At 46.9% G+C, this 20,492-nt stretch overlaps 1 long non-coding RNA gene across 1 annotated transcript; it reads left to right on the top strand.

Annotated features, from left to right (window-relative positions):
* Positions 1–7,138: 7,138 nt before the first annotated feature.
* Positions 7,139–19,966, top strand: LOC107976916 (uncharacterized). Its single transcript, XR_008537683.2, has 4 exons — positions 7,139–8,971; positions 9,629–10,037; positions 17,519–17,694; positions 18,764–19,966. It is a non-coding gene; the product is annotated as an uncharacterized LOC107976916 (long non-coding RNA).
* The last annotated feature ends 526 nt before the right edge of the window (positions 19,967–20,492 follow it).

Below are 20,492 nucleotides of genomic sequence, written 5' to 3' on the forward strand. Positions count from 1 at the left end.
CTAAACCCACTTCTTGTGTGTCCACGTTCTCAATTCCCTTAGTGTGAAACAACCAAACTTGGGTATTTATCCCAGACGACGACACCGCTTCACTACAATCACACCACTGCATTCCAGCCTGGGTGACAGAGTGAGATCCTGTCTCTAAAAAAAAAAGGAACAAGAACAGTTCTGTAGCTTTTCTGTTCTTCGTGTGGCAGTAGTCACATCTGACAGCAGGATTGGCAAGAGGTTTTTTTTTTTTTTTTGAGACAGAGTCTTACTTTTTGCTCAAGCCAGAGTGTAGTGGCATGATCTCGGCTCACTGCAAGCTCCGCCTCCTGGGTTCACGCCATTCTCCTGCCTCAGCCTCCCGAGTAGCTGGGATTACAGGTGCCCGCCACCGCGCCCGGCTAATTTTTTGTATTTTTAGTAGAGACGGGGTTTCACCGTGTTAACCAGGATGGTCTCGATCTCCTGACCTCGTGATCCGCCTGCCCCGGCCTCCCAAAGTGCTGGGATTAGAGGCGTGTGCCACCGCGCCTGGCCGACAAGAGGTTTTATGGACTCTTTGGGTATGGTGAGTTTTTGAAAGGAGGCAATTAAATTTGGAAGGAGCATAATCGTGGCTTTGTGGAAGGCATGGTGAGGGGCACACTGTAGGTTCTCTCTCAGGGACAGCTTGTTCCTCAGGCTCCTCCATCTTCTGCTGTCCTGGGCTGCTATTTCTCTCCACCTGCTTAGCTCTGCCTTCTCATCACTGTCCCCCAAGCCTTTACTGGGTGAGGTGCCCTCACATACCCAATTATTTCTGTCCACATGTCCATTGTTACATACACACTTGGTGTTAACAGGGAGCCCAGATGTGTCCTCACTGATTTCACCATTGACAGTAACTCGGGCAGGGTCCGTAGTTCTTGTGACAAGTCATCAAATGACAAATTTTTCCATGCTTAAGTCCCTGATCAGTACTCTGGAGTAGGTGGATTGGGCATTTCCAGAGTGATGCATGACATTTATCTCTTCTTTGACATTTATCCTTCACCTAAGTTGGAAGATTCAGTGTTAAAAAAGAAATGCTTTCACTTAACCCTATCCCTAAGAGCTTTCCAATCTCCCTAGAGCAGGGTCAGTTTCCCCTTCCTGAGAAGCTTGTTCCAGACTTAGCAAGGCATCTCATGTATTCCCCAATCTACCCCCATGGGCATTGGGCTGTTCTAAACCAATTTCACTGGTAGGGTTCTTCCCTGCCCCACCCTCTCCATCCTCACCTAGGCCTCCTCCTTCACACTCTGTTACTGCTGAAAGTTCTTTCAGCAGAGAGGTGCTTACCACAGGAGTCTCCCTGACACTCTCCCATCCCCAGCCTGCCCCAAGGAAGGTGAAATCTAGGCAGCTTCTTACAGAATGTTCTCAACAAGCCAACTGCAACTCAGAGTGATGGCTGGGAAAGCCAAGACGCAAGATTTCCTGCCAGGTGAATCAAAGGGACCTGATTTCTCCCAGGCACTGTAATTTACGGTTTACAAACCATCTTACATGTTAATTTTTTTTTTTTTTTTTCTGAGACAGATTGAGACTCTGTCACCCAGGCTAGAGTGCAGTGATGCAATTAGCCCACTGCAGCCTGGAACTCCTGGACTCAAGAGATCCTCCAGCCTCAGCCTCTCAAGTAGCTGGGGCTACAGGTGTGTACCACCACATCTGGCTAATTTTTTTTATTTTTGTAGAGATGGGGATGCGGGGTCTTGCTATGTTTCCCAGGCTGGTCCCAAGCTCCTAGGCTCAAGTGAACCTCCTGCCTCAGCCTCCCAAAGTGCTGGGATTACAGATGTGAGCCACCTTGCTGGCCCCCATCTTGCGTATTAACACACATCATTAATTTGATTCTCATGTAAGTCTGGGGAGGTGGTTGTTTTAAACAGATGGCAAAAGAGAAGCTCAGGGATTAGGGGACTTATAGCTGGTCACACAGTAAATAGCTGGGCCAGAAATCAACTCCAGATCTTCAGACCCTTCTCCTAGTACCAGACAAGGGACTAACCTAATAAGACATAGTGAGTGCAGATATTTGCAGCAACTGCCCTTGCAATTCCAAAAAGATGAACTTACCCTCGAGAACCTAGTGAGAAGGGAAAGGAGGAAGATGCGGGTGGAAGGAAGAGAGGTCTAAATGGAGCTCATTCTCTTGGTTTAGCGTCACTGCCCTGAGAACGTCAGGGAGAATGGTAATGTAGGTGAATTTGGACTGCCGTTGATCTCTTCCTTCATCTGAGCATTTAGCATTACTGCAGTAAAAAGAAACCTGTTTATTTTAATGTGCAGTATATTCTTAATCTCTCAGTAGAGATTGGGGGACAAAGCCATCTCATGGAGCAAAAGTATGGACTTTGGAGGAGGATAACAACAACCTGCCTGTTTATGGAGCTCTGACTAGGTAACAGGGACAGTTCTGAGCACTCATTGAATTCTCATAGTAATCCTATGAGATAGGTACTGTCATTTGTTGTACAGATGGGGAAATGAAGGCACAGAGAAGTCAACTAACTTGTCCGAGGTCATACAGCTAGTAAGTAGGAGAGGTGGATTTGAACTAAGCAGTTGGGCTCCAGAGCCCAAGTTGTCAATGACTCCTCATAGTCAGGGATGTTGCTCAAACTCTGAGCTCCAGGAGCCTCATCTGTAAAATGGGGATAAATATATATCTTGTTGCCAGGCACAGTGGCTGGCTTATGCCTGTAATCCCAGCACTTTGGGAGGCTGAGGCAGGTGGATCACCTGAGGTCGGGAGTTCGAGACTAGCCTGACCAACATGGAGAAACTCTGTCTCTACTAAAAATACAAAACAAATTTCCAGGCATGGTGTTACACGCCTGTGATTCCAGCTAATCGGGACGCTGAGGCAGGAGAATCGCTTGAACCGGTAGGCAAAAGTTGCGGTGAGCCAAGATCACACCATTGCACTCCAGCCTGGGCAACAAGAGCGAAACTCTGTCTCAAACAAAAACAAAAATTAGCTGGGTGTATTGGTGTGCGCCTGTAATCCCAGTTACTCAGGAGGTTGAGACAGGAGAATCTCTTGAACCCAGGAGGCAGAGGTTGCAGTGAGCTGAGATCACGCCACTGCACTCCGGCTTGGGTGACAGAGCAAGACTCCGCCATCTGAAAAAAAGAAAAAGTATATATGTATATACATTTGAGTTGTTAAATGAAAGACTCTATGTATATTGCCTGGCACATGGTAGGTACTCAGATATTGGCTGTTATTATTACAAATCAGCTCACTGTGCCTACATTTGTACATTTGAAGCCTGCTCAGTGGTTCCTTGGAATTCAAGCCCGGGTATAGGAGGATAAACGTCTCGTCTAGATCCTGACAGCATGTGGATAAGGAAGAATCTTAGCCCCACAAACTAGCCTGTGATGTTGGGGAAGTCACTTAACCTTCCTGAACATGCTCTCTGTTTTGCAAAGGAGAGATAATATTTCTCTTACAGGGTTGTTGTAAGAATGAAATGAGATCATGCGACCAAGCCTCAGACAAAGAACTTGTTAAGTAAATGTTAGGTCTTATTGTTAAAGGCACATTTTTGGCAAAGGAAGCTCTCAGGAATGGATAGGGGCTGGGTAAAATGAGGCTGAGTCCTACTGGGTTGCATTCCCAGATGGTTAAGGCATTCTAAGTCACAGGATGAGATAGGAGGTCAGCACAAAATACAGGTCATAAAGACCTTGCTAATAAAACAGGTTGCAGCAGAGAAGCCGGCCAAAACCCACCAAAACCAAGATGGCGACAAGAGTGTTCTCTGGTGGTCCACACTGCTACACTCCCTCCAGCGCTATGACAGTTTACAGATGCCATGGCAACGTCAGGAAGTTACCCTATATGGTCTAAAAAGGGGAGGCATGAATAATCCACCCGTTGTTTAGCATATAATCCAGAAAGAACCATAAAAATGGGCAACCAGCAGCCCCAGGGGCTGCTCTGTCTATGGAGTAGCCATTCTTCATTCCTTTACTTTCTTTCTTTCTTTCTTTTTTTTTTTTTATAGATGGAGTCTCACTCTGTCGCCCGAGCTGGAGTGCAGTGGCATGATCTCTGCTCACTGCAACCGCCGCCTCCAGGTTTAAGCAATTCTTTTGCCTCAGCCTCCCGAGTAGCTGGGACTACAGGCAAGCGCCACCACGCCTGGCTAATATTTGTATTTTTAGTAGAGATGGCGTTTTACCATATTGACCAGGCTGCTCTCCAAGTCCAGACCTTGTGGTCAGGCTGGTCTTGAATTTCTGACCTCATGATCCACCTGCCTCGGCCTTCCAAAGTGCTGGGATTACAGGCATGAGCCACTGTGCCTGATTCTTTACTTTCTTAATAAACTTTCACTTTACTCTATGGAATCACCCTGAGTTCCCTCTTGGGGTCTGGATCAGGGTCCCTTTCCTATAACAGATGGGTGGCAACGTGAAAGCAGAGTGTGGTGGTGAAGGACCCCCGTTAGGGGGCACTATTTCAGCACATTTTCCAAAGGTTAATATCTAACGGTTAAAAAAAAAAATTTGAAAAAGCTGATCTGTTCACTACCGTGTTAAAAGAAGAGTGGTTTGACTCAAAAACCCCAAAAGGCGGTAACTGGAACATTGTGCTGTTTTATGCTCCCGTCTCTCAAGCCAGGCTCGTGCTTGTGATATCGGTAGTCCTAGTGCGTTAGAGGAGAAGGGATTGGGACTGAAGGTGTATTGTGATGTTTTGGCTGCAGCAGCCTGGGCCCTGCACTTCTGGTATGTCAGGAACTGCAGATCAAACTGAAATCTCCAGGATTCAGGCCCCATCCGGATTTGCCTGGAGGGCTGTTGGGGCAGATCCCAGGCCTGGCACCAACCCCGAAAGGCAACTTTTAGCCCAGCAAGGCCACACATCGTCCTCCCAGACCTTCCTCAGGATCTTAGGAGTACCTGAGAACCTACACCATGGCCCCACGCTGGGGCGCTGGGGGTGATTCAGGCTTCTCTCCTCTTTAGGGAGGAAGAGCATAGCACAGGGGCTGGATTGACGTCCTGCTTGGCCACAGGCATGTGCGTAGGAGGCAGGACTGGGGTGAGGCACCTTCCTGGGGCTTCCAGGCTTTCAGAGGTTGAGGCAGCGCCCATCCTTGTGGAAAACCAGTGTTAGAATTGGAGGAAGTATTGCGTACTATGGGGTTGCTGAGAGAATCACAAATACCCATGAAATGTCCCAGAAATGGTGAGAGAAGCTTTTGGGTGGCTGAGGCACTCAAATGGTAGACAGGGTTGGAGCCAGAGAACTGTTTCTTATAACTTTAATGGGGGATGTTTGGTTTGGGATCTGGTCTCTGGCAGCAGGCAGAGTCCCCACCCTCCCGTTGAGTGATCACCCAGAGGTGAAAGAGCTGAAGGCCGCGAGTGAACGTGTATATTTTTGCTGCAAGCAAGAGGTAGCCTCCATGCTCTGGAAGCTCATCTTGAGGTCACTGGTTTGGTTTGGCTTGCCACGAGGGCACTCTTTTTGCTCAGTAAAGCCCAGATCAAGGATTGATCATCAAAGACGCGAGTGGCCAAGGTGGCAAGCAATCTGATTTTTATTAGGTTTCTTGGGACAAAGCTATGCCTTGCCCACCTTTTCATTCCCTTCTCCACCTCTCATTGGTACTAATATATGTTTTTTGTTGTTGTTGTTGTTGTTTGTTTGTTTGTTTTGAGATGGAGTCTCACTCTTGTCGCCCAGGCTGGAGTGCAGTGGCACAGTCTCAGCTCACTGCAACCTCTGCCTTCTGGGTTCAAGCAATTCTCCTGCCTCAGCCTCATGAGTAGCTGGAATTACAGGCGTGCACCACCATGTCTTGCTAATTTTTTAATTTTTAGTAGAGACAGGGTTTCACCATGTTGACCAGGCTGGTATTGAACTCCTGACCTCAAGCGATGCATCTGCCTTGGCCTCCCAAAGTGCTGGGACCACAGGCGTGAGCCACCTGATCATCCTCGTTGATCACTGAGTAGATTCTGGAGTCCAGAAGTAGTGCCCAGTGAGGCACTTTCTTTCACTCTCGGTCTCCAGGAGCTGGAATGACACCTAGATTTGGACTCTGCGTCCTCTCAGCAGGGCTGGCTTCACACAGAGCTCATGCTCAGAAGGACCCTGGACTTGGTTAATGCTATGCTGCTGCCATCTTGGAATTTTTCATTTTTCTTATTTTACAACTTAAAAAAAATTGTGATAAAATATATATAATATAGTGATTTGCCACAATTAACAAGAAAGCATGCACACACACGCAGTTTTATATGTGTGTGTGTGTGTGTGCGCTTTAATTTTTAATTGTGAGACATTTTATTTTAATTGTGAGACTGTCTTTTTTCTGAGACAGGGTCTTACACTGTCACCCAGGCTGGAGTGCAGTGGTGTGATCACGGTTCACTGCAGCCTCAACTTCCCGGGCTCAGGTAATCCTACCACCTCTACCTCCTGGGTAGCTGGGACTACAGGCGTGTGCCACCACACTCAGCTATTTTTTTTTTTTTTGTATTTTTTTGTAGAGATGAGGTTTCGCCATGTTGCCCAGGCTGGTCTCAAACTCCTGGGCTCACGCGATCTGCCTGCCTCAGCCTCCCAAAGTGCCGGGATAACAGGTCACCATACCTGGCTATTTTCACTATGTCTAAGTGTACAATTCAGTGGCATCGATTCCACTCATAATGTTGTGCAACCATCACCACTATCTATTTCAAAAACTTTTTGTTGCTCCAAATAGAAACTCTGTACGCATTAAGCAGTGACTCCCCATTTCCCCTCCCCTCAGTCCCTGGTGTCCTCTATGAATTTGCCTATTCTGGGTATTTAATAGAAGTGGAATCATGCAATATTTGTTCTTTTGTGTTGAGCTTATTTCTCTTGGCATAATGTTTTTGAGGTTCATCCTTATTGCAGCATGTGTCAGAATGTCATTCCTTTTTATGGCTGAAAAAGCTCCCATCATATGGATATACCATTTATCCATTATCTGTTGATAAACACTAGGGTTATTTCCACCTCTTGGCTGTTGTGAATGGTGCTGCTATGAACATTGGCATACAGGTATGTATTTCAGTCCTTGTTTTCAATTCTTTTCTTTTCTTTTCTTTTTTTTTTTTTTTGAGACAGAATTTCCCTCTTGTCGCCCAGGCTGGAGTGCAATGGTGTGATCTTGGCTCACTGCAACCTCTGCCTCCTGGGTTCAAGTGATTCTCCTGTCTCAGCCTCCCGAGTAGCTGGGATCACAGGCGTGTGCTACCACGCCCAGCTAATTTTTTTGTATTGTAAGTAGAGTCGGGGTTTCTCCATGTTGGTCAGGCTGGTCTCGAACTCCCGACCTCAGGTGATCTGCCTGCCTCGGCCTCCCAAAGTGCTGGGATTACAGGTGTGAGCCACTGTGCCCAGCCTCCTGAATTACCTCTCCTTTATATGGCTCAGCCTCGATGACCAGAAATTAACCATCACCTCTGTCTTGGGGCCCACTTAAGGTTTGCTGGTCTTCCTGTGGACAAACGTGGTTTACTTGTCTTTATGTGCCACACTGTGGAAGAACAGTTTACTTAAGACCATTAGCTTGAGGACTGAAACCACCGAAACCCACATAAGCTTGCTTATGTCTGCATTATATGACTACTACCATGTGGTCTTCATAACATGACTTTACTATTCCACTGTCTTTACCAATCTATTTGTCTGTTCTCACATTGCTATAAAGAAATGCCTGAGATGGGGCAACTTATAAAGAAAAGAAGTTTAATTGGTTCACGGTTCCACAGGCTGTACAGGAAGCATAGTGGCTTCTGCTTCTGGGGAGGCCTCAGGAAACTTACAATCATGATGGAAGGTGAAGGAGAAGCAGGCACGTCTTACATGGCTGGACCAGGAGGATGTGGTGGGGGAGCTGCCAAACACTTTCAAACAACCAGATCTCGTGAGAATTCACTCACCATCATGAGAACAGCATGGAGGGGAAGGTGCTAAGCCATTCATGAAGGATCCGCTCCCATGATCCAATCACCTCCCATTGGGACCCACTTCCAACATTGGGGATTATGGTTCGACATGAGATTTGGGCGGGGAGACAGATCCAAACTGTATCAATCAACATGATTTCACTGTGGCAGGAAACACTTGCCCAGAAAGCTAAAGATTGCAAGTAACTTTAGTGTTTGTTTTAGGAATTTCCCCTGAACTTACTTAAAACTGCCTAACTTTGGTAGATTGCATCAAATGACTGTTAACTCACCTTGCTATCTCCATGATCTTGGATTATATCATGATCCTATTCAATCTTAGACTTCCCCACACTGAAAGACCTTCCTTAAACCAGACTCTTAAACATCATAAACACTCTGAATTTATCTGTCCCACTCAGACATTGTTATGACCACCAGGGTAGTGCTTTCTCTTACTGCCATGAGCTTTGCTTTATCAACATGTTGCCTTGGTGGTATTTTATGGGAGCCAGCATTCGATAAGCTGCAATTTTCTTTTCCACACTATGTAGTTGCTCCAATCCTATTTTATCCAATATTCATCCATCCATCCAGCCAGCCAGCCACTGATTTATTTATTCATTCAACATATATTTATTGAGTGCCTACTATATGTTCAGCACCCTTAGACCCTGGTTTAGTGATGATGGATGATGTTACAGCCCTTGTCTTTACAGCGTTCACCCTCTCCTTCATCATTACGTCACTTTCCTGCTGCTAGGTGAAGGGGCCCAGAATATGCCACTTTGGTTTAAGGATTATTTTGAGCTGAAGGCAATTGGGAAAATATAGCCACAAGAAAAGCTCTCTGTCCTTCTTCTTTCTGCCTAAAAGCAGGCCACGTTTCCCTTTGTAAAGGTAACATAAATTTCCACTTGTAAAGGAATTGTGAAGTGGTGCCTCTCTCCAATACCAGAAGAGAATAACTGTTAATCACTGGAGATGACTTATCACTGGAGACAGTACCAAGGTGAGTCTGCCTAACAAATCCAACTATTCATCCCTTATCTACTGTACATTTCTTAGTTATCTTTCCACAATTTACCACTCCTAGAAGCCTAAATGATCTGCTTTCCTTTGTCTAGTCACTTCACAATTTATCACCCTTTGTTAAAATGGTATATAAACCCCTGAGTCTGACTACTTTTTTGGGGTCTTCTTCTTTTTTGTCTTTTGAGATAGAGTCTCACTCTGTTGCCCAGGCTGGAGTGCAGTGGCACAATCTCAGCTCACTGCAACCTCTGCTTCCCAGGTTCAAGTGATTCTCCTACCTTAGCCTCCCAAGTCAAGTAGCTGGGACTTACAGGTGCACATCACCACACCCAGCTAATTTTTGTATTTTTAGTAGAGACAGGGTTTCACCATGTTGGCCAGGCTAGTCTTGAACAACTGCCCTCAAGTGGTCCACCCACCTCAGCCTCCCAAATTGCTGGGATTACAGGCAAGAGCCACCGTGCCCAGCCTGGGGTCTTATTTTCTGTGAGGCCTCCTGTGTAAGAAAAAATATTAGCATCAAATAAAATTCTTATATATTTCTCTTGTTAATCTGGCTTTTATCCATTTAATTTGCAGGCTTCAGTAACTGAACATAGGAGGGTAGACAAAATGTTTTTCTTCCTCTATGTAGGGAACATGGAGACTAAGAAGTACTTTCTCCTTGAATTGATTTGTAAGTGGAACTTTCCAACAGCAAAACAGCTGGATCTTTGTGCTTTTAAAATCTGGACTCTGGACTTGATCTTCAGAAGAACAGGAAGCAAGGTGTTTGCACTGAGTTTGACATGCACAATAGTGATTAATTGACTTGTCAGTGCTGTGCTTTCTTGCCTCTAAGGTCCTGCCTCTTGGTTCTTTTGCCCTGGTGTTAATCCCATGCAGCTGGTGCAGAAACAGAACCAAGAGCTTGGAAGTCACAAGGTGGCCCCACCCCAACTAGGACTGTTCTTTTGAAGCCCAGTGCCCAGTTGGTGAAATGACCCACCAGCATTGCACAGGAGAGCCCCAGAGAGATATGTCCAGGATATACGATCAGTCTGGTAGGTAAGGGGCCCTTATCAGAGGCTTTGCCAAGAGATATGACCTGCCAAGCTGGTTTGTAAACCAGCTCTAGCTGCTTCGGAGTGATCGTGGTATATCTGGATGAACACAAATCTGGACACTCAAACGAATTTCTTGATGTTGGTTTTCTTTCAATTTAAAAAGATATTTTGTCTGGGAATGTGGTTCACGCCTATAATCCCAGCACTTTGGGAGGCTGAGGTGGGCGGATCACTTGAGGCCAGGAGTTCAAGACCAGCCTAGGCAACATGGTGAAACCCCATCTGTACTAGAAATACAAAAATTAGCTGGGCATGGTGGCGCATGCCTGTAATCCCAGCTACTTGGGAGGCTGAAGCAGGAAAATTGCTTGAGCCCAGGAGCTGGAGGTTGCAGTGAGCCAAGATCATCGCACCATTGCACTCCAGCCTGGGCAACAGAGTGAGACTCTGTCTCAAAAAACAAACAAACAAACAAAGATGTTTCACTTTTCTTCCCTTTTTATCTTTTTTTTGCAGCGGGTTCTTAGATATTCTCCAGCCCAGCTTATTTATCTTGTGAGCTTCAGGCAGCTTACTCTTCCCCCAACCTCTCCCATCTCTCCTTTCCCATGTGATTACATCTTTCCTTGGTAATGGAGTTTTGACTGGCCTTTTGTATAACGCTAAGTCACCATGAGACAGAATGTTTCCCTCCGTATTTTTATCAGGCACTTTTGTTTCCTGAGCTGTTTTTCTAAGTGTGTGTGTTTCTGGTTTTGCTTCTGGTTGGCAAATAGGTCCGATATTCAGGGAGAAGATTGGATACTATGATGTGTTAATTGATCTTTAAAAGAAATAAGCAAAAGTTGATCACATGCTGAAGCTCAGGGCCAATGCAGATCTGCCTCCCAAGAGGCCAATCAGTTTCAATTAAGGAGATTAAAAGTCCTGAGTGCACAGAGGCTCGGTCACGTGTTTCTGGATGCCGGTCTCCTCCAGCAGCCTGAGAGCAGGCAGTGGAGTCCAGAGTGCTGGACTGAGCCCTTTGGGCCAATGTCAAGATGATAAACAATAAGGAGAGGATACTAAAGGAAAAGCTAGCTGATGGGACTCAGTGATTCCTCACAGGGCCGTACTAGCAGCGTGGGCAGACCTTCCTTCTACAGGACTGACTTGCTCGGTGCAGGGTGTTTGGCAGGGCTATCCTCAACCCCATCAAATATCCGAGTGGCTCTGGATCCAAGCCATTGTGCCGACCCACCCAAATCCAACCCTAAACAAAAGTGACGCCCCTGCACATTTCCTAGTGGACAGATGCCCCCTTGGTACCCAACAGCCCTGCCTCTGATTTGCTCTCTACGTGGAGAGGAGGTCTTGTGTGACTCCCAGGTAGAGAACTGATTTGCCTTGTCCAGACCCTCCTCTCAGGATTCTAGGGTTCCGTGTTCCCTGACTTCCAGGGGCTTTGTAGAGCCTCAACCACAGAGGGGCAAGGGCAGGGGTGACAGAGGAGGGAGAAGGGTGGACTGGCAAGGCCTGGCTGAAACTGAGGTGGAAGAGAGGGGCTTTGGCATCGTATAGACAGGGCTGGACCTATCTCTGACTCTTACGGGCTCTGCATTGGCCCTGAGCTTCAGCATGTGATCAGCTTCTGCTTATTTCTTTGTAAGACAGTTTGGTATACCAGATGTCAAGTCTGAGCCCAGACTGAAAGTGAGCTTCACTTTTGAAGTTTCTAAAAAAGAAGCCACCACCCACCTCACGGGTGTTATGCCAAGCTCACAGGAGGTGGTGTGTGTACATAAAGTGCACAATAGTCCCTAGCCAGCCCTCTACTGCAGGCAGCTATCCAGTGACACTAGACAGGCGGGTGGGGGCAAAAATCCCACTCAGCTCCCTGGATGTGTGGTCTGAATGTTTGTGTGCCTTCAAAATTTCTGTGTTAAAATCTTAACCCCTGAGGTGATGGTATTAGGAGATCGGCCTTTGGGAAGTGATTAGGTCCCAAGGGTGGAGTCTTCGTGAATGGAATTGGTGCCCTTATAAAAGAAGCCCAAGGGAACCCTCTCACCCCTTCCACCGTGTGAGGACACGGCCTAAAGGCACTGTCTATGAAGCAGAAAGCACACCCTCACCAGACACCAAATCTGCCTTGATCTTGGACTTCTTGGATCTCCAGCCTCCAGAACGATTGGGTTTCTGTGTTGAGAAGCCACCCAGTGTATGGCGTTTTGTTACAGTAGCCCTAAGATAACAGAGCTGGTGATTTGTTTTAGAAGCTGACAGATCAATGTATTTTGAGGGTTCAGTGAACATGCCCTGTCAACCATGAATGCTGTGCAAATGTCAGGTCTGTATAGCACAGGGGCAGGAGTGAAACAGGGCCATAAACAATAAGGAGATAAGGGAGGCAGGGAAGCAGGAGGGACTGAGCTGGGCCTTCAGGCTGGGTCTGGTTGGTCCCCGAGGGCAGGAAGGAGTAGGAGCATTTCAGGCGGGGGAGTAGCATGCGGCTGGTGGAAACCACAGGTATCTCTTGGGCAGGAAAGTTAAGTGGGCTGGGATGAAAGCCAGTCGGACAGAGGCCTGTGGATGGGAGCAACTGCAAAGACACGCTCAGGTTTCCCAGGCAAATGACAGGAGCCCAAAACCACAGTTAGCCCGGTCTCGGGGTGAGATCCTCATGCAGGCCCTCTTCCTTCTCTTTGCTGTCTTTTGGTTACTTTCTTATTACCAGGATGGCCTCGAAAATGGAGTGGGAAGAGGGTGGGGTTCTACATGAGTCTATGTCAGGGCCTGGCTGCTTGTTTGGTTATCTAAAGCAGGGGTCCCCAACACCTGGGCCATGGACTGGTACTGGCCGGTGGCCTGTTAGGAACCAGGCCCACATAGCCAGAGGTGAGTGGCGGGCGAGCAAGCAAAGCTTCATCTGTGTTTACAGCTGCTCCCCATCGTTCACATTACAGCCTGAACTCCGCCTCCTCTCAAATCAGCAGCAGCACAAACCCTATTGTGAACTGCGTAGCCAGGGATCTAGGTTGCACGCTTCTTATGAGAATCTAATGCTTGATGATCTGTCACTGTCTCCCGTCACCCCTGCATGGGACCATCTAGTTGCAGGAAAACAAGCTCAGGGTTCCCACTGATTCTACATTATGGTGAGTTGTAGAATTATTTCTTTTCTGTTTTTTTTTCTTTTTGAGACAGAGTTTCACTCTTGTTGCCCAGGCTGGAGTGTAATGGCTCAATCTCGGCTCACACCAACCTCCGCCTCCCGGGTTCAAGCGATTCTCCTGCCTCAGCCTCCCAAGTAACTGGGATTACAGGCATGGGCCACCATGCCTGGCTAATTTTGTATTTTTAGCAGAGATGGGGTTTCTCCTTGTTGGTTAGGCTGGTCTTGAACGCCTGACCTCAAGTGATCCACCCACCTCAGCCTCCCAAAGTGGTGGGATTACAGGCGTGAGCCACCACACCCGGCCTAGAATTATTTCATTATATATTACAATGTAATGATAATAGAAATAAGGTGAACAATACATGTAGTGTGCTTGAATCATCCTGAAACCTTCCCCCACACCAGGACAACGGAAAAATTGTCTTCCATGATACTGGTCCCTGGTACCAGAAAGGTCGGGGACCACTCATCTAAAGGACAGGAGGGGCTGCTGTCAAAAGCACCTGCCTCAAGATACAGAGGGTGGCAGAGCCCCATACCCTCAGGGGCTGGGAGGTTCATGCACTTGCCCGAGGTCACTGGGTGGTTAATGGCAGGCTGGTTTCCTGCTGTCCAGTCAGGAGGTCCTTCTCCTATACCCCCAGCCTCGTCCCTGTTTCTCCCCAGATAATTGAGAAATGAATGGCCAGAGCTGCAGGCCTAGTTTTGTGGTAAACAGTTGGAACAGCCCGGGCACAGTGGCTCACGCCTGTAATCCCAGCATTTTGGGAGGCCGAGGCAGGTGGATCACTTGAGTTCAGGAGTTTGAGACCATTCTGGCCAACATGGCAAAACCCCATCTCTCCTAAAAATACAAAAATTAGCCGGGTGTGGTGGCGTGCGCTTGTACTCCCAGCTGCTCAGGAGGCTGAGGCAGGAGAATTGCTTGAACCCGGGAGGCAGAGGTTGCTGTGAGCTGAGATCACACCATTGCACTCCAGCCTGTGCACTAGAGCGAGAATGTGTCTCAAAAAAAAAAATTAAATGTAAGTCAGATGCTTATGGAAGTCTTGAAACACCTCCTCCACAAAGGAATATCCCAAAAAAGTAGTTTAAAAACTATTTCAGTAGAATATAGGCTTAAGAAGGAAAAATGACTTCTACCTAATTGTAATAATAGTGAACATGTACATAGCACTCAGGCACTGCTCTGAACGCTCACAAATTAACACGTTTATTCCACAGAATAACCCTATGAGGCAGGCACCAGTATTATGATCTCCAGCTTACAGTTGAGAAAATCAGCGGACAGAGGATTAAATGATTGGCCCAAGGTCACACCACTAAACCAGGGCTATGGGAGGTTGAGGCTGCCGTGAGCCAAGACCGTGCCACTGCACTCCAGCCTGAGTGACACAGCCAGATCCTGTCTCAAAAATAAACAAAAAACCCAAACCTGAGACTAAAAGCCAAATTCTCAACTTCCAGGGCACTATCCATTTGACTATTCCAGAAAGCCCCTTACTAAGGGTGCAGTTGGCAGCTGAGGGGCTCACGTTGGTGGCTGGACATCCCCCGTGTGGCCCTCGCAGCTGGAGAGAATCCCTGCATTTCCCGGGCTCCAGATTTTTCCATGTCATTTTATCCTTAGTCAGTGACTGAGACCGCTGTCTCAGCAGGGCTTCTCAAACTATCAGTGGTAAGGACCCAGGTTTTTTTTTTTTTTTTTTTTTGAGACGGAGATCTCGCTCTGTCGCCCAGGCTGGAGTGCAGTGGGGCAATCTTGGCTCATTGCAACCTCCGCCTCCCGGGTTTAAGCGGTTCTCTGCCTCAGCCTCCTGAGTAGCTGAGATTACAGGCACATGCCACCAGGCCCAGCTAATTTTTGTATTTCTAGTAGAGATGGGGTTTCACCATCTTGGCCAGGCTGGTCTTGAATTCCTGACCTCGTGATCCACCCGGCTCGGCCTCCCAAAGTGCTGGGATTACAGGTGTGAGCCACCGCGCCCGGCAAGGACCCAGGTGTTTATTTGCAGTGGGCTCTAGTATGTGATGAGAAATTGAAATTTTTGTATTAAAAAACCATAGAAAATATAAGCTTGTTTCTTTTTTATTACTAGATTCTTGCAACATAGCATTGGTCTGTTAAATGTGTGTGGGTGCCCCTGAACGCTTACTCTCACTTTCTGTGTTTGCCTCACTGTGGAGCTGGAAGCAATCTTTTGGGTCTCTTTGAGTGGCACAGTACTTTTTTTTTTTCTTTGTAGAGATGGGGTCTTGCTCTGTTGCCCAGGCTGGTCTCAAACTCCTGGCCTCTAGCTATCCTCCCACCTTGGCCTCCCAAAGCACTGGGATTACAGGCATGAGCCACTGTGGCCTGTGAAAAGCACGTCCCTGCCAGCCTCTGCAGTGACAGATTCTGAAACTTCCAGAGACAAAATGTCACAAGCACTAACCCGGCCAGGTCCTGGCTGGACCTTTCCCTGTGGTTACCTTGGAGGGAGAGGAGTTCAAGGCCATTTGGTTACCTCTCTCGCATTGTATACCAGCAAAGCACAGGCCTTAGAAACTCAAGAGCAAATGCATTCCCCTCACTCGTGAGCCGTGTGAGCTTGGGGCAGGTTCCTGACCCGTCTGTACTTCAGTTTCGCCATCTGGCAGATTGAGAGAGGGTGATGCCTTCCGCTCAGGGAGGCAGTAAAGGTGAGATGCGATCGTGCCTGGAAAGTGCTCAGCACAGTGTCTCGTTACTCTCTGTTCCTCTTTGTCCACAAAAGGACTCGAGTTAGGGCTGCTGGGAACAGGTGGAACTTGGGGGAGAGGGCGGCGTGGCTATGAGCCTTATAAGAACAATGTGGCCCTCTTGAACAAAATGTCAGAACAGAGGGTCTGGGTGGGCATAGCCTCCACAAATCCACATGTGAGTGAGGATTTCCCAGGAAAAACTTCCCCCAGCCAGAGATTGTTGAGAGAAAGGTAGGAGCTCAACTCAACCTCAGACCAGTTGGCCAAGAAGCCTCCAATTTCACACCCTCCACTGAGATTTGCTGGGGAGGAAGCCTAATGCTGTGTCTTCAGGGTATCTAGGACAGACGTGGGGTGTGTAAGCACCAAATAACTGGTCAGTCTGTGGTTTCTGGATTTGGCACCGTTAGCTTCAGAAGCACTGTCTTGGGGTGTAGAGCTCAGGATCAGGACACCTCAGGCCTCTGAATCATCATGCGTAGGGCAGCTGAAATGGCCCAGGTATTACTATGCTCAGGCTGCAGCCACTTAAAGCAACAGAAATGTATTTTCTCACCGTTCTGGAGGCTGGAAGTGCAACTGAAGGTGTCTGTAGGGCTGGTCCTTCTGAGGGCTGTGGGGGAAGGGTCTGCTCTAGGCCTCTCTCCTGGGCTTGCAGATGGCTGTCTTTTCTCCACGGCTTCACAATTCTCTTCCCTCTGTGTGTGTCTGTGTCAAAATCTTCTTCTTGTAATTGGAACACCAGGTTTTAGAATTAGCATTAGGGCCCACTCTAATGTCTTCATTTTTAACTTAATGATTTCTGCAAAGACCCTATCTCCAAACCCACTTGCATTCTGAGCCACTGGGGCTTAGGATTTCAACATGTGGATTCTAGGAGATTGAGGGGGGCCCATAATTCAGTCTAACAGCCCCTAACCCTCCTGGCTTCTGCAGAACCAAACAAACCGTCCAAAGGCTGATCAACAACAACAAAAAACAAGCTTTCAGACCAACAGGAGAAGACAAGATTACAATGCCTTCATAACAATGTTGCTTTATTGATGCAATGCAAGGAAAACTACGTTAGAATCTAGTGATTCTCTCTCTCTTTTTTCTTTTTAGATGGAGTCTTGTTCTGTCACCCAGGCTGGAGTGCAGTGGTGTAATCTTGGCTCACTGCAACTTTCACCTCCTGGGTTCAAGTGATTCTTGTGCCTCAGCCTTCGGAGTAGCTGGAATTACAGGCACCTGCCACCACGCCCAGCTAATTTTTGTATTTTTAGTAGAGATGGGGTTTCACCATGTTGGCCAGGCTGGTCTTGGACTCCTGGCCTCAAGTGATCCCCCTGCCTCAGCCTCCCAAAGTGTTGGGATTACAGGTGTGAGCCACTGCGCCGGGCCTCTATTGATTGTCTTTGAGATCGACAGTAAAGTAAGAGATGAGCCTGGGATCCCCCAGATTCTGTCTTCAGTATGTTAAGGCTCTGCCTATAACTGTGCTTAGCCTTCGCAGTGTGGCTGAATGTGGCACTTAGGGCATGTCACGTAATCTTTCCAAGTTGAAATTTATTGATAAAGCCCAGATAACACAATTAACTTCTATTTATCTCCCTAGGTGTTCTGAGCCTTAAGGTATGGTTGCAGCGATGACGCATTGCAGAACCAAAGGAATTTGTCCCTAGGATAGACCATCCAAAGGCCGATCAACAGCAACAGAAAACAAGCTTTCAAACCAACAAGACAAGACATGATTGCAGTGCCTTCATAACGACATTGCTTTATTGATGAAATGTAAGGAAAACTACGTTAGAATCTACTGATTCTCTTTGAGATCTAATAATACGCTTTATTCAAATCTTATTCACAAAGCACTTCCTCCACGGGTCTTTCACAGGAACTGAAATTGGCCAGTTACAAACAGAATTGTTTCTACTGTCCTTTGAAATCACAGACGCAGACGTGTTTTAGAATACAAAAGACACCAAGCTTTCTTTGGGAAACACGTCCTGTTTGGAAAAAAAAAAAAACTCACTTCTTAACAAAAATTGAAAGCACGCCTAACTTCAGATTTATTTGATTACAGAGTCTTTCTCAGGGCTAATCAGTTTTAGAACAGGTTCCTATTGGCACCAGAGAGCCAATAAAAAGTCCAGGAGAGAAGAGGTAACACAACAACTTAGGGAAACAAGGTTGTTCATTTTTTTAAACAGTATTCATATTTATTCCGCGGAACGAAATTATTTATACACACCCTGTAGGTTTTGCATCTTCAGAATTTGTTAGCATTCAGAGGATGATAAACTGTACCTTGACTTATTTGTGAAAAAATATGTAGATGACACCTGGTGGGGTTTATTGAAACTATTATTCAGGTGTAGAGCCAGAGAAACTCAGCAGAAAGGGAGGCCGGGTTTTTAGATGTCACAATGGATGGTTAAAAATTTCAGCTTTGGGGCAACGTTATAATACTCAAATTATTTGCCTCTGGTCCTCATTTTCTCCATCTCTAGCATCGGTTCTGAACTCAGGGTTTTCTGTAAATATTAAATGGCATAACGCATGCCGAGAGATCTGTGTGGGCCCTCCCAGGGTTAAGAATCCAATAAATGTTAGCTCATGTATCATCATTATTACAGAGAATCTTTGCATGTTTATATTTCATCTTTGGAAAAGAATTAAATTCGTTGAAAAAAAAGGAGAGTAAGTCTCAGGCCTCCCTAGCATGTGCTCTTTCTCAGTTGTATGAAGGGACATTGTCTCCCCACGCCCCCAGCATGGAACCGGCAGGATGGAGGGGCTGGTTAGCAGGCAGGGTGAGGACATCCACAGAGGTTTCACTTTTTCTGTCTTCCCTGTGCAGGTTCAGCATTTGGCTTGATAACTTGTGAATTCCAAGATCAGAAGACCCGCCGGAATTGAATTACCAGTGCTCCAATCTTTCCAAATTCCATAATAATTTTTTAAAAAGTTAATTAATTAATTACTTTTTTGAGACAGGGTCTCGCTCTGTTGCTCAGGTCGGAGTACAGTGGCACAGTCTCAGCTCCGCCTCCTGGGTTCAAGGGATTCTCCTGCCTCAGCCTCCCGAGTAGTTGTGATTACAGGTGTGCGCCACCATGCCTTGCTAGTGGAAATGGGGTTTCACCGTGTTGGCCAGGCTGGTCTTGAACTCCTGACCTCAAGTCATTCGCCCGCATTGGCCTCCTGAAGTGCTGAGATTACAGGTGTGAGCCACCGAGCCAGTCTCATAGTAATAATTATAATAATATTATTATCCTCTTTTTCCACATCACTGTGTCATATTGTAGCACAGAAAACTAAAGTTGGACCAATGACCATTGGCTACAAGGAGCCCACTGGGATTCTGATGGTTATTGACTGCATTTGTATGTCCCCCACAGATTCACATGTTGAAATCCTAACCCCCAGGGAGATGATATTAGAAGGTAGGGCCTTTGGGAGGTGATTTGGTCATGAGGGTGGGGCCCTTATGAGGGGATTAGTGCCCTTATAAAAGAGACAGGAAAGGCTGGGTGAGGTGGCTCACACCTGTAATCCCAGCACTTTGGGAGGCCAAAGCGGTGGATCACTTGAGGTCGGGAGTTCAAGACCAGTCTGGCCAACATGGCAAAACCGTGTCTCTACTAAAAACACAAAAGTTAGCCAGGCATGGTGGTGCATGCCTGTAGTCCCAGCTACTTGGGAGGCTGAGGCAGGAGAATTGCTTGAGCGTGGAAGGCAGAGGTTGCAGTGAGCTGAGATTGCACCACTGTGCTCCAGCCTGGGTGACAGAGTGAGTGAGACTCTGGGCCTAAAAAAAAAAAAAAAAAAAAAGGAAAGAGCTTGCTTCCTCTCTCTGCTCTCCACCATGTAAGGTCACAGTGAGAAGGCAGGTGTCTGTGAACCAGGAACAGGGCCTTTGCCTGGAACCCGATCATGTTGGCACCCTGATCTCAGACTTCCAGTCTCCAGAACTATGAGAAATAAATGTTCATTGTTTAAGCCCCCCAGCCTATGGTAATTTGTTACAGCAACCTGGACTGACAAAAACAAAGATCATCCAAAAAATAAGAACTCTTTTTTTGTTTTCCTTCAGATTCCGGCGCTCAGTACCACCACGGGAGGTTATTTGGGCTCTCTAAACAACTGATCTGGGATCAAGAGAGATACAGATTTCCCGTTTGTCTGTTTCCCTCCGGGAACGACAACTCTAGATTTGATCTAATATCTGTGGGAAAAACATTCAGCAAAGGGAGAGGCCAGTCCACCAACATGCAGAGGCAAGAATGGTCAGGAGAATCCGCCTCACATCATGCAGCCCTTACCCTGCCTTGTTGGAAGATGATAATCGTGCTGCCATTTATACAGTGACTCTCTTAGGGGTCAGGTAGTGGTGTTAATTTGACATATTTTATTTCTGAGTCTCACAACACATTTTTAGGCAGTTATGATTGCTCCCATTTCACAGATGAGGTAACTGAGGCCTGAGCATCACAGATAATAAGTAGAATAGCCAGGATTTTGGCTCCAGAGCCTGCATTTAAACAATTATTCTATTTTTATTATATGGTTTTTGGGAAGGCACGTAA

The sequence above is a fragment of the Pan troglodytes genome, chromosome 8 (genome assembly GCF_028858775.2).
Source record: "Pan troglodytes isolate AG18354 chromosome 8, NHGRI_mPanTro3-v2.0_pri, whole genome shotgun sequence".
In the NCBI taxonomy this organism is placed as follows: domain Eukaryota; kingdom Metazoa; phylum Chordata; class Mammalia; order Primates; family Hominidae; genus Pan; species Pan troglodytes.